The 12,620-nt window shown below is 36.4% G+C and overlaps 2 pseudogenes; one reads left to right on the forward strand and one right to left on the reverse strand.

The window, feature by feature from the left end:
• Positions 1 to 5,365: 5,365 nt before the first annotated feature.
• On the reverse strand, positions 5,366 to 9,307 carry LOC102832815 (annotated as a pseudogene).
• A 708-nt stretch (positions 9,308 to 10,015) lies between these two features.
• Positions 10,016 to 12,620, forward strand: part of LOC102833196 — a 28,549-nt pseudogene continuing 25,944 nt past the window's right edge.

A 12,620-nucleotide genomic window follows, 5' to 3' on the forward strand; every position in this document is an offset into this window, starting at 1 on the left:
TTCAATGTAATTATCAATAGGTCTGAATTAATTGCTGCCATTATGTTATTTTTGGTAGTGTTCTTCCTTCCTTTGTTCTGCATGCGTTCTTGTGCTGAGTTTGTATTTTTTTGTGCTATTTCTTCTCTGTTTTTTCTTAGTTTTCATGTTTACTTGTTCTTCTTGGAAGTTCATTTTCATGGTAAATTGTGAAGTATTAACTTTCTTTAGGGTTACCGTGTAGTCTATTAATTTTTCTCTCCATTTAAGAGACTCTATTGTATCCTGTAATCTACCTGGCCTCCTCACCAACTGGATCTCTGTGCCTACATTTTTTCCTTCTTTGACATTGATATTATTTTGATCTTCAGTTGACCTCCCAGCTACTTTGAATTCGTTGTTGTAATTTTGTTTTGTTCTGGACTCTGCTATCCATCATCTGAGTTTCAGGTGGTGTTGCCACGCCTGTCAATCTCTGGTTGTTTTCTATTCTTGTTGGTTTCCAGTCCAAAGAACTCCCTTTAGGATTTTGATGTGCTGGATAGGCTTTGAAAAAATCTCTTAACTTCTGTTTATCCTGGAATGTTTTGATTGCACCAACATATTTGATTCAGAGTTTTGCTGGGTAGAGAATTCCTGGTTGGCAGTTTTTTCTTTCAGGGTTTTGTATATGTCTCCCCATTGAATTTTTGCCTGCATGATTTCTGGTGAATGGTCAGAGCTTAATCTGATTTGCTTGCCTTTGTAAGTAACACTTTTCTTTTCCTGGCAGCTTTTAGAATTCTCTCTTTGTCTTGGATTTTGGAGAGCTTGACTATTACACGTCTTGGTGACTTTCTTTTGGGGTCTATCCTTTCCGGTGTACGTTTGTCTCTTGACTGTTTATCTTCTCATCTTTCAAGATGTTTGAATTTTTTTTTCTTTCAAAAGCTCTTCAACTATCTCCTCTGTGGACTTCTCTGATTCTTCCTGTTCCAGAATGCCAATAATTCTTAAGTTGTTCCTCTTCACACTATACAGCCTGAATCTTAGACTCTCTTAAGATTTTTTTATCCTTTTTTTCTGCTTGCTCTTCTATTTTTGCAGTATTGAGAGATTTGTCATCTAGCTCACTGGTTCTGCCTTCCATCTCTTCTATTCTACTCCTTTGCCCTTTCATTGTATTGTCCACTTCTGAGAATTTATTATTAATTATCTGGACCTCTTTTTGCAGGTTTTGAATTGTTTCCAATGTTGTATGGTCTTATTTGATTGCTTTTGTAATACTTTCCTGACTACTTCCTTGTTTTCCTCAACCTCTTTTCGGAGCATTTGAATTTGTTTCCATATCATTCTTCTGAATTCCTTCTCAGACAAATCCAAATCCTGCTCCTCCTCTTCTGGAAATCCTTTTTCTGTCTTCAGCTCCTTTGTCTCAGTTACTCTTTTCTGGTTTTGGACATGTTTTGAGATCTTTAGTTATGTTTTATAGGTTATTTCCAGTAGTTATGTAAGTTTTTAATGCTTTAATTGATGTTTGTTGCTATATTATTAAGTTTATTGTGTGTCTCCTGGTGGATATGATCAGGAGATAGGCTTCCCTTTTTGCATGTAATGCTTAGCAGCTGTTATTGGCTTTTGTCTTAATGGTGGAATATTATATGGGGTATGTTTGTAGCTTGGCTATATGCCACGATTGCTGTCCCTTCTTGGGTAACGTAGGGAGAAAACACTCCCACTTCCATGTGTATGATCAAAAAAAGTGTGTGATCAAAAAGACCAAAAACAGAAGCAATATAAAAGCAGAGACAAAAACCACCACTTTGAAATAAAAATAAAACTGTGGCTGACTGGCCAGTTGCCTTGCTACACAGGCAGTGTGTGTGCACCGTAGAGGCCTCCAGCAGTGGGTGGGTGTGTCCATCTACAAATGTTTGCATTTTAAATTATCAGTGTTTGCAAGAGTGGGAAGGCAAATAGGACTATGACCACAAACACATATAGTTTGATATAGTATTCTACATACGTATTTATATGTTCTGTAAATCTATCCATTAGTATAATAGAGAATGTATGGGGCAAAATAATGAATAATTTTTAGCCATAACTAAACACATGAGCCTGGTGCTAAAGACCATAGTCACAAGGTAGTTGGTGCATACCAAGGTCAGCTGGCATATTATAGTCAACAAAAACAATGTTCTACAACCTACTTTGGTGTATAGTAGTTATTATTCTTGATAAGTGCCGTTCAGTCGGTTGTAACATGTACAAGGCTGCCAAGGAACAGCTAGTGGGTTTGAACAGCCAATCTTGCTGTTTACTAGTGGTGTCTCCCCATCTATATCAAAGATAAGTGAAGAAATTCAAAGACTCAGGAAACAGTTTGACCAAAGGACCACATGAACCTCAGCCTCCTCAATGGCCCAGAGATCACTCTGTAAAGGATCATAATAGCAGGTCCTAGATAGAATTGTAAAGAAAATGTGGAATGAAACTCAAAATAATTGAAAGGCTAGGCTGACTCATCTGATTGAGACTGACAGAAACCCTGATACTATGATCCTTAGACCCCCTTTAGGCCTGCACTGAGCTCAACACTTCAGTTCAACTTTTAGTCAAACAATAGGCTTAAGAGGTGAACAATAACACCAGGGAGGTGCACACTCCATAGGCCAATCAGTCATAGAAGATCAAAAGGTTGGCATTTGTCCAGGAATAAAGCTCATAAGGCAGGAAAGGATAGGAAAGAAGTACAAATGAAAATGGCAAACACAGGGAGGAAGTGAGAAGAGTGCTGTTATATTATAGGGATTGAAATAAATGTCAGGAATCAAAATGTGTTTGAACTGTTGAATGGAAAATCAATTTACTCCATACACTTTTACTTAAGTCAAAGCAAAGAGTTTATATATATGTTGTGTTGTTAAGTGACATTGAGTCGGTTCTGACTTATAGTGACTCTATAGGGTTTCTGAAGAACAAGTGGTAGGATTCATCCATGTACCCTGCAATTAGAAGTCCAGTGCTTATCCTACCACATCTTACAAGTCCTGGAGTTATGCTATAGGATAAGTACTGGACCACAAGCTAGGTTGCAGATCAAATTCACCAGTCACTTCTCAGAAATCCTAAACAAGATCACTGTGAGTTAGAACAGACTCAGTGTCACTTAACAACTGTGCTGTTGAGCTAGTTCCATCCTATATAGAGTTTCAAAAGAGCAGGTGGTGAGTTTGAACCACACCATTCCATATATACATATCAGTATTCAAACTGTACACGAAGTTTAGCAAATTATTTGCATAAAATAATCCTTTTTGGATTTTCTGATCTCCTAAGTAAATAAGACTGCTTCATTCACTAGCTTAAATGGAGCATGGCTATAGTGTTGTTAGTAACCTTTGGCATTGTCATATTTTCCTTGACATTTTATTAATGTGATGCAGAATAATGAAACAATTTTTATGCTCAAAAGACCACTTGTTAAAGCAATAAAATACAGTTTTTGTTAGGTTCTGTTTTAATAAAAATGTTTCTGAGTTATTTAAATGCTTCCAACTTCCCACTGAGTTTAAGGGGAACACTATACTAGTAGTCCAATACATCAAACAATTTATATGCTAAATCAGTGGTTGAACAGTCATGGTAAAGAGCAAGCAGAAATACAAAGTTGCTGAAGAACTCATTTAGAATTCTCTTGTCAGTTCAATACATAGAATTTTTAAAATAAAGTTTACCATATTCAATTCACTGTTATCAGGATATGGTTGAATTATAAGTATAATATTTCCAGGGGTTCTCTTTTTAGAGAATGAGAATATTTAAAATTGTTATAGTATAACAATATTCCATTTTTCAGTGTTTTCTAGGGAAAATTGCAACATAATCTTTCATAAGAATGTGAAATGCTTTTGTCTTCAGGTTGAGGGTTATAACTGGTACAGAATACTCAAGAAGATAAGATATAACCTAGTAAACTGATGCCACCTGAAATAGCAGATCTATGTTTCTCAATTATAAATTTTTAATAAAATTGGTACACTTGTATCCAGTTGTATAACTTTTCAAAATGTTCTAATCATATATGTTATTAGAGTACATTAAGCAGACATATACAAATTTTAAGTGAAAAAGCTTTTAATGTTATAATTGATTTTAAGATCATTTGGATTTTAAAATACATTTAAGTTACTGCCTATAATTATTATTTTTCAAATTCCTAAATGGGGTTATAAATCCTGGTGTGGTGCTAGAAAACTAGCATTAGATTGATAATCTCAAGGTTGGTTGTTCAAATTCACAAGCTGCTTCTTATAAACTCTGTATAGGGTTGTTATGAGTTGGCACTGATCCAACAGCACTTAACAGTAACAACAACAATGGGTTAATGGAGTTGTATCAAATCTGAGTCCTCTCCATTGTTTATTTATTTTTTATCTTTTCATGTACACCTAAGGTTGAAATAACATCAACATGATCATTGCTCTCAAATTATATCAAATTCTGACTTCTTTCTCTGGTCTTTAGGTTAATATAGGAACCTCAGTGGCACAAATGATTAAGCTCTTGGATTCTCATCAAAGGATTGGAAGTTCAGATGCACCTGCTACTTTCCTTAAGATTACATCCTGGAATCAATATGGGTTGTTCTACTTACTCTATAGGGTTGTTATAAATTGGAATTGACACTATGGCACACAACAACAGTGATATATCACTTGCCTCCAAGAGGCTACCCTTGACTTTTTCCAACAAAGAAACAAATTTCAGAGTGATCTTTTAAGAACATCTGCAAAACAGAGAACTAATTGCAACACATAATTTTCCTGTTGCAACATATTTGTTAACATCCTAATACACACCAACTCAGTGGTGCTTAATGATGAAGACTACACTTCGAATGAATTCCACACCTCCCTAAAAACACACAATGTTCTGCAAATGTGACCTGTCTATTTTTCCACCAATGTCTTATTCATTAATTTTCCTCATGGCCAAGCCCCAGTAACACTGGCATTTTATTGTGCAATGAGAATACATCCAGCTCATTAGCTCAAAGACTTGACCTCAAACATTTCTCTGGGGCTTCTCTCAGAGGTTCTTTCCGATGCTTAGATATCACCTTAGACATCACAGGGAAGCCATTGTAAACCTGCTCTCCAAATCTTACTCACTCACTTCATGTTTTATATTATTAATTATTGCCATCAAGTTGATCATTTTTATTATACTTATCACAACTAGTAATAAGAGACTTATAACAGTCTTGTGCATTGTTTGCCCAATTTAACTAAAACAAACAAGCTAAAGCCCAAAACAAGTGGGATTATTTAGAGTAAAATCTTAGCTTGGCATATATAGGACTACATATATCTTTAGTGTAATAGTTAGTGGGAGTAATTTTCTAGTGAATGGCTAAAAAAATTAAGAGAAAAACTTATATAAATGATAAACTATTTTTGCTGTTTTTGTTAAATGCCATTGAGTTGATTCTGACCCATAGCAATCCTGTATAAGGCTTCTGAGGAGCAGCTTGTGAGCTTGAACTGACAACTTTGGAGTTCAAACAGCTTTATACCTAAGTAATTTTATGGTTCAAAGCTGTCAATAGCTCCACAAGAGAAAGATGAGACTTTCTGCTCCCATGAAGATTTAAAGCCTCGGAAACCTTTATGTAGGACTGCTATGAATTGGAACCGACTCAATGGCACTGAAGAACAACAAATTACAAAGTAATTTCTCCTCTTGGTGAAATCATTGTTTGAAAATTATATATTATAATAGATAATATAAGGTTATGCAGAAAGTACAATGAACCTTATAAATTTCCATATTAACATATTGTTACTTAATAGAAAAAGAAAACAGAATATTGGAGTTGGAATCATAAAAAAAATACAATCATATATATTTCTTTTTCAGTGTGACTGAATTTCATTTTACTTATGTAATGCTATCCTGTGTTAGTCACAGAGAATATGCCTTCTCTTGTATTCAGAAAAAATTAAAACATTCCATCAGATTCCTTCTTTTCTTTGGTTTCATTTGTGCTTTAGGCTACATCAGAAATTATATTTCATAGAAGAAGTGCAAATAAAACATAACACATTAAATGATATTCATTACATATTGTACTATTCCCTTTTTTGCAAAATAGAATATTAAGTATTTAAGTTTCTAAATAACATTAGGAAAAAACGGTATAGTCCCAGTAACTTTTCAGAAATACCTTTCCATGAATTTTTGCAATTTAAAAGTCACAAATTAATCATTTTTTAAAATAGCATTTTAGCAGTAGATTAGAAGCCACATCATATATCTCAGCCACATGATACCTTTCATCAGTAAGCTTCATTTATATCACCCTTGGTGATTAATGCAATAGCATTAATTTATTTTGAAATAAATATAAATAAAATCAATTGAATTTTTCTATGTCTTGTTACTTTTTCATATATATTACATATGTAGGTGTAACACCTTAATTTCCATTGCTGTATTATGGAGTCCTTATGTGGCAGTGTGGGTTAGTGTGCTGAACTGCAAGTTTGGTTTGAATGGCAAGGTTGGTGGTTCAAGCTCCAGTCACTCCTCAGAAACCCTATACAGGATTGTTATGATTCATAATCACTGGATGGCAAATAACAACAACAACAACAACACTATTATATTACATGAATATAACACAAAGTATTTATGCATTATGTATTCGACCTCTGATTTCTGCTCCCGTGTAGATTTACAGCCCCGGAACCCTGTACAGGGTCGCTATGAATCAGAACTGACTCCATGACACAAAACAACAACAACATCAACCCCTGATGTAGTGCACATGCAGCTACATCAGGAGCTCTGGTAACATAGTGGTTGGGCTCTTAACTTCAAATTGGACTCCTTACTTCAAAGTAAGCAGTTCAAAACCCCAGCTGTTAACACTGCAGAAAGATGAGGCTTTCTGCTCTCATAAAGATTTACAGCCTCAGAAACCCTGTATGGAGTCACTATGAGTCAGAACCAAATACATGGCATATCACCACGATCACCACCTCTGATGTACATGTGGGGTATTTCCAGTTTTTCACTATTATAAACTGGTGCTATAAACATTCTTTTTCATAACTTTCATTTATATGCATTAGGATTTATATTAATTATTCACCTAAGCGGAGTCCCTAAACCAAACCCACCATCATATGGTCAATTCTGACTCATAACAATCCCAATGAAAGAGTTCTAGTCTGTATTCTTTGGGTCACGTGAAACCACTGTAGTCAGAATTGGCTCAATGGCAACTAATAAGAACAATACACATTCGAGTGGAATTGCCAGTGGAAAGATACCTTAGTGTTCAACTTTAGAAGATACTACTATGCGGTTTTCCACATTAAATGTATATGTTTACATTATAACTAAAACTCATAAGCATTCCATTTTCTCCATTTGACAACATAAGTTTTTTTTTAGATTCATCATTCTGGTTCATGTACAATGACCAATATAATTTCTATTTGCATTTTCCTGATTCTTTGTTCATTATAGTTATTAAAGTAACTCTTCATGAGTTTACGGTACATTTGGTTCCATGGCACATTGTTGTTTTGTGTGCTGTGGAATCAAATTCAACTCATAGTGAACCATGTAACAGTGTAGAAGTAACCAATAGAGTTTCCTATTGAGTACTTTGCACAGTAGAATAAGAACTGAACTACAAACCACAAGGTCAGTGGTTCAAACCCACCATTTGCTCTTAGAAAACCCTGTGCAGAGTCACTATAAATTAAAATTGATTTGATGGCATGTAACAACAACAAATTTTAAGGGTTCCAGACTCATGCCAAATTTGTTTAATCTGCTAACCACCTTTGCCAATAATGTTGTTAGGTGCCATCGAGTTGGTACCGACTCACAGCAACCTTATGCACAACAGAACAAAACACTGTCCAATCCTGCCCCAACTTCACCATTGTTGCCACACTTGAGTCCATTGATGCTGCCACTTGGCCAATCCATCTCGTTGGGGGTCTTCCTCTTTTTCTCTGACCCTGAACCTTACCAAACATGATATCCTTCTCCAGTGACTGGCCTCTCCTGACAATATGTCCGAAGTATGAGAGAGAAAGTTTGGCCAACCTGGCCTCCAAGGAGCACTCTGGCTGCACTTCTTCTAACATGGATCTATTGGTTCTTTTGGCAGCCCATGGCACTTTCAATACTCTCCTCCAACACCATGCCAATAATAGATCCAGTCAAATCTTTGGGAATAGTTACTTGCATAGTAAGTAATAGATCCACCAAGATCACCATAGAGCCATGACCCCCTGCATAGGAATAATCATATCCAAAGCCTCCCTGTGGTTCATAAGCCATCTACCATTCTGATGGGCTCCATGTATCTACTGCAGAATCCCAAATTTCTTCTGCACGGAAGCCAACCATGCCATCATAGTGGTCTCCTGGTCTCCCTCTTCTGTCATAAGCCATTAGATCTCTTCCACTAGGTGGTGGTGGTGGAGGAAGCAGAAGATTATGAGCTCTGCTACACCAGGGCCACCTCATCCAGGAAGTGGTGGAGAAGGTCCTTGGCGAGGGTTCATATAGTCATAATCTCTTCTAGATGGAGGCATTGGCCACCCACCCAGACTAGGAGGCATTCTATCAAAACCACCTCTTCCTCGCATGGGAAATCCCACAGGATGTCCACGTTGGTCATCTAACATTATTGTAAAACCACCACAATCTTAGGTTTCATCATAAAAATTGGGATTGTAATGTTGTGTGTCCTTTGATGAGTGACACAGATATAAAATCAAGGATTTTATGAACTCTACAACTCTATCAGGTTTTCCTCCAATAAGAATGATGCTGTCAATGGAATGAGGACAATATTCCTGGAAAAACTTGATTGTTGTCTGAGTGTTCTCTAGAAGTTCTCTGATTTTAGCAACATTTCCTCCCGCCAGACTCTGGTGAATCAACAGCCTCAACTCTTAGTCAAAGTCACTTTCTTTATAGTGTTGTTACTCTGTAAGGTATGAATGATTTTCTTCAGAATTTCTCCAATTGTTCAATATCAGCACTGATACTCAATATGCACTCAAGACTGCTACTATCTGGGACTGAAACACTGGCATTGTAGTCTGTGCAAAGAGCCTTAATATTCTAGCCTCCTTTCCCAATCACTGTCCCAGCATTCTTGCTCTGAAGCAGAATGAGCCGCTCAACCATCTCATCAGTGTTCCTGGATCTTTTCAATACTGTTCCTCTTCCATATCTTCTGCAGGGTGTTTACAAATTTACCTTTGGTTCCAGTGTTAGGGAAGGTTTCTTCTGGCTGTTTAGTTTCCATTTTCTTACATTAAATGGGCACTCTGACAAGTTATTATATATCCTTGCAGAACAGAACTGAAGTGCTTTGGGCAAGACCAACAACTGACACCCTAGGACTGCTGTAGCCATGCAAGGCAGTTGTCCCTTCACCACCACTACTTCCTTAATATTTAATAGAAGTATAAGGTGTTGTCAGAAAAGTGACTATCCTAGAAATACAAATCAATAAATATCACTACCTTAAAAATGTAGCTTTTTTTCTTTCTTTCTTACATAAAATAAGTCATCAAGCATTCTATTTATATCTTTCTGTTCCCCTATCTTCCAGGTCATCTATGATCCAGGTTGAACACCAGAACTCCTGAATTCCAGAGAAAAAAAGGAGGACAGAAAGAAGTGCAAAACAATAACAGCAACAACAACCAAATTCAACCAAATTCTAGAAAAACGTTTTAAAAATTTTGCTTGAAACCTCACTCAATGATTTCTAACATATCATTGTTTAATTCAAATTACAGAAAGATTGGGGAATGTATACCTCCTAGTAAAATCAGAGGTAGCAAAGCAGTTTGACCTCCAACCATCTCCTTGACCTTCACACTCAAATTGTATTGAAAAAATGTACTCCTCCCTCCTTGTTTGTAACATGTGTTATTAACTTTATAATTGCATGCTGACTAGATCAAATCCTAGGTTCCAAAAGGGAGGTAGTATTCTTCCTTTGATAATGACCGCCACAAACCCTGAGGTGAGACTGTATCAAGGTATATCTCCCCTGTGCCCCTTTGCCCTTTCCTTAAGCACTTCAGCATGTATGCCCCTCTGATTCCTTACTATATAAGCCTTGGGTGTCTTTGTGCATTTGTTCCTTCATCTACAATACATCAAGGGCAGGTGTAGGAGATCGCTCCTTGGGGTGTAGATGGATTGGGACAGAAACAGTCCAAGATAAATCTGGCCCAGATTTCTTATTCTCCTTTTTACTAAGTAAGTTGTAAAGCTTGATTACAAAACTGGACCATATTAATTATTTTCTGAGAATCTACAACCTGGCATGAATCTTTTTACTTTTTGATTTTTACCCCTGACTCACCACACTAAGATTTATGCCATCTTAAATAAAACTTAATTTCTGGTAAACACAAAGAAGAACAAAAATACATATAGGGAAAGCAAATAGCAATCTCATACAAATAAGTCTTAATAGATTTAAATGAATCACTTCCAAGTACTTTGAAGCTATTGTATTAAAAATTTGAAATCCATACAATAGTGCATAATAAAACGGATGCTATTTTCTGACCACCATTCTTCTATAAGTTTGTCATACTGTGATGGCTTGTGTGTTGCTGTGATGCTAGAAGCTATGACACAAGTATTTTAGATACTGGCAGGGTCACCTATGATGGACAGCTTTGAGAAGACTAAGAGTGGGAAAACGGAGAGGCAGACCACTTATGAATGCTTAGTAACTGAAAACCTTTGAATAGCCATGGAACATTGCCTGATATAGTGCCAGGAGATGAGTCCCTCAAAGTAGGGTTGATCTTAATGAAGTGGATGGAGCAAAGCTTTCAGGGCCTTCATTTGCTGATGGGGCACGACTCAAAATGAGAAGAAACTGCTGCAAATAGTCATTAAGTAGTGAAAAATGAATGTAGTAGTAAATGAAGTACTAAAAAATGAAATGGAACCCACTAAGATTGATAGCCTAGGTATCAGTGAGCTGAAATGGACTGGTATTGGCCATTTTGAATCAGACAATTACATGGCTTACTGTGCCAGGACTGAAAAATTGAAGACAATTGATGTTATCTTCATTTTCCAAAAGAGTAACTCAAGATCCATCTTGATGTACAATGCTGTATGTGATAACATAACATCCAATAGTCTACAAGGAAGACCAGTTAATACTATTATTAAAATTTACACAACAACCACTAAAGCCAATTATGAGGACACTGAAGAATAATGCACTGGATTGCAAGGTCAGTATGAGTTAAAAGGTCCGTGGTTCTAACTCATCAGATGTTTCTGGGAAACCCCGTACAGGGTTGCTATGAGTTGGAACTGATTCAATGGCACTTAACAACAACAACAATCAATTTCTTCAGTGTAAAAATTATCAAACATGCAATCAAGAAGGACTAATAATTACTGGTGATTGGAATGCAAAAGTTGGAATCAAAGAAGAAGTATCTATAGATGGAAAATATTGCCTTAGTGAAAGATACAATGCTGGAGATAGAATGACATAATTTTGCAAGACCAATGACTTATTCATTGCAAGTGCCATTGTTGCAACAAAACAAATGACAACCATACACATAGACCTCACCAGATGGAATGTACAGGGATCATGTTGACTACATCTGTGGGAAGGGATGATGGAGAAGCTCAATATCAACAGCCAAATCAAGGTCAGGGGCAAATTGTGGAACAGACTATCAACTGCTCATAGGCACGTTTAGGGTGAGACCGAAGAAAATTAAAACAAGTCCATAGTAGTCAATATATGACCTTAAGCATATCCTATCAGAATTTAGAGACCATCTCAAATACAGATTAGATGCATTAGACACTAATAACTGAAGACCAGAGACGTTATGGAATGACATCAAGAACAACATATTTCAAAAAAGCAAAAGGTCATTCCTACTTGGATTAGTAACATTTGGGATCTTAAAAGATCATGAGTGGCCATTTAAGGTACAGCTATTGGTCTCTCCATGTATAGTAGAAAAAAGAGTGATAAACATTATTTAAGCTTGAAATCAATTAGTCCAGTGGACTAATGAAACATAGGAACTCTAGTATCTATGACTCTGAGACCAAACCAACTGTTCTAAGAGGGAGCACATTAAAAGGTTCCAGATAGAGTGGCACAAAAAGAGAGGAAAAACCCTTCAAAATTATTTTTTAAAAAAGAGAAAAAAAGACTGGGCTTATTGGTCAGAATGAAACTGGAGGAGCCCAAGACTATGGACCTAGACCATCCTTCAGGTCTGGAAAGGAACTCATCCTCATGGCTCAATTTTCAACCAAGCAGTAGACAGGTATGTAGGAGGGGGAACAACACTAGTAAGTCATGCTTATCATTGAGTGGTAAATCATTCAAATTCAAAAAGGCAAATTTTACCTACGGACAAATTTGAGAAGGGATGGGAAGATGGGTGGAATGGAAATAGGAATCACATGCAGGAAGTGGGATATTTGTTGTTGTATGCAGGGGATTGCAATCATTGAGATGAAACAAAGTGTATGATTTGTTGAATATAAAACTGATGATATTCTCTGTAAACCCTCATTCAATTCAACGTATATATATATAT

The sequence above is a fragment of the Chrysochloris asiatica genome, unplaced genomic scaffold, assembly GCF_000296735.1.
Source record: "Chrysochloris asiatica unplaced genomic scaffold, ChrAsi1.0 scaffold00210, whole genome shotgun sequence".
Lineage (NCBI taxonomy): Eukaryota > Metazoa > Chordata > Mammalia > Afrosoricida > Chrysochloridae > Chrysochloris > Chrysochloris asiatica.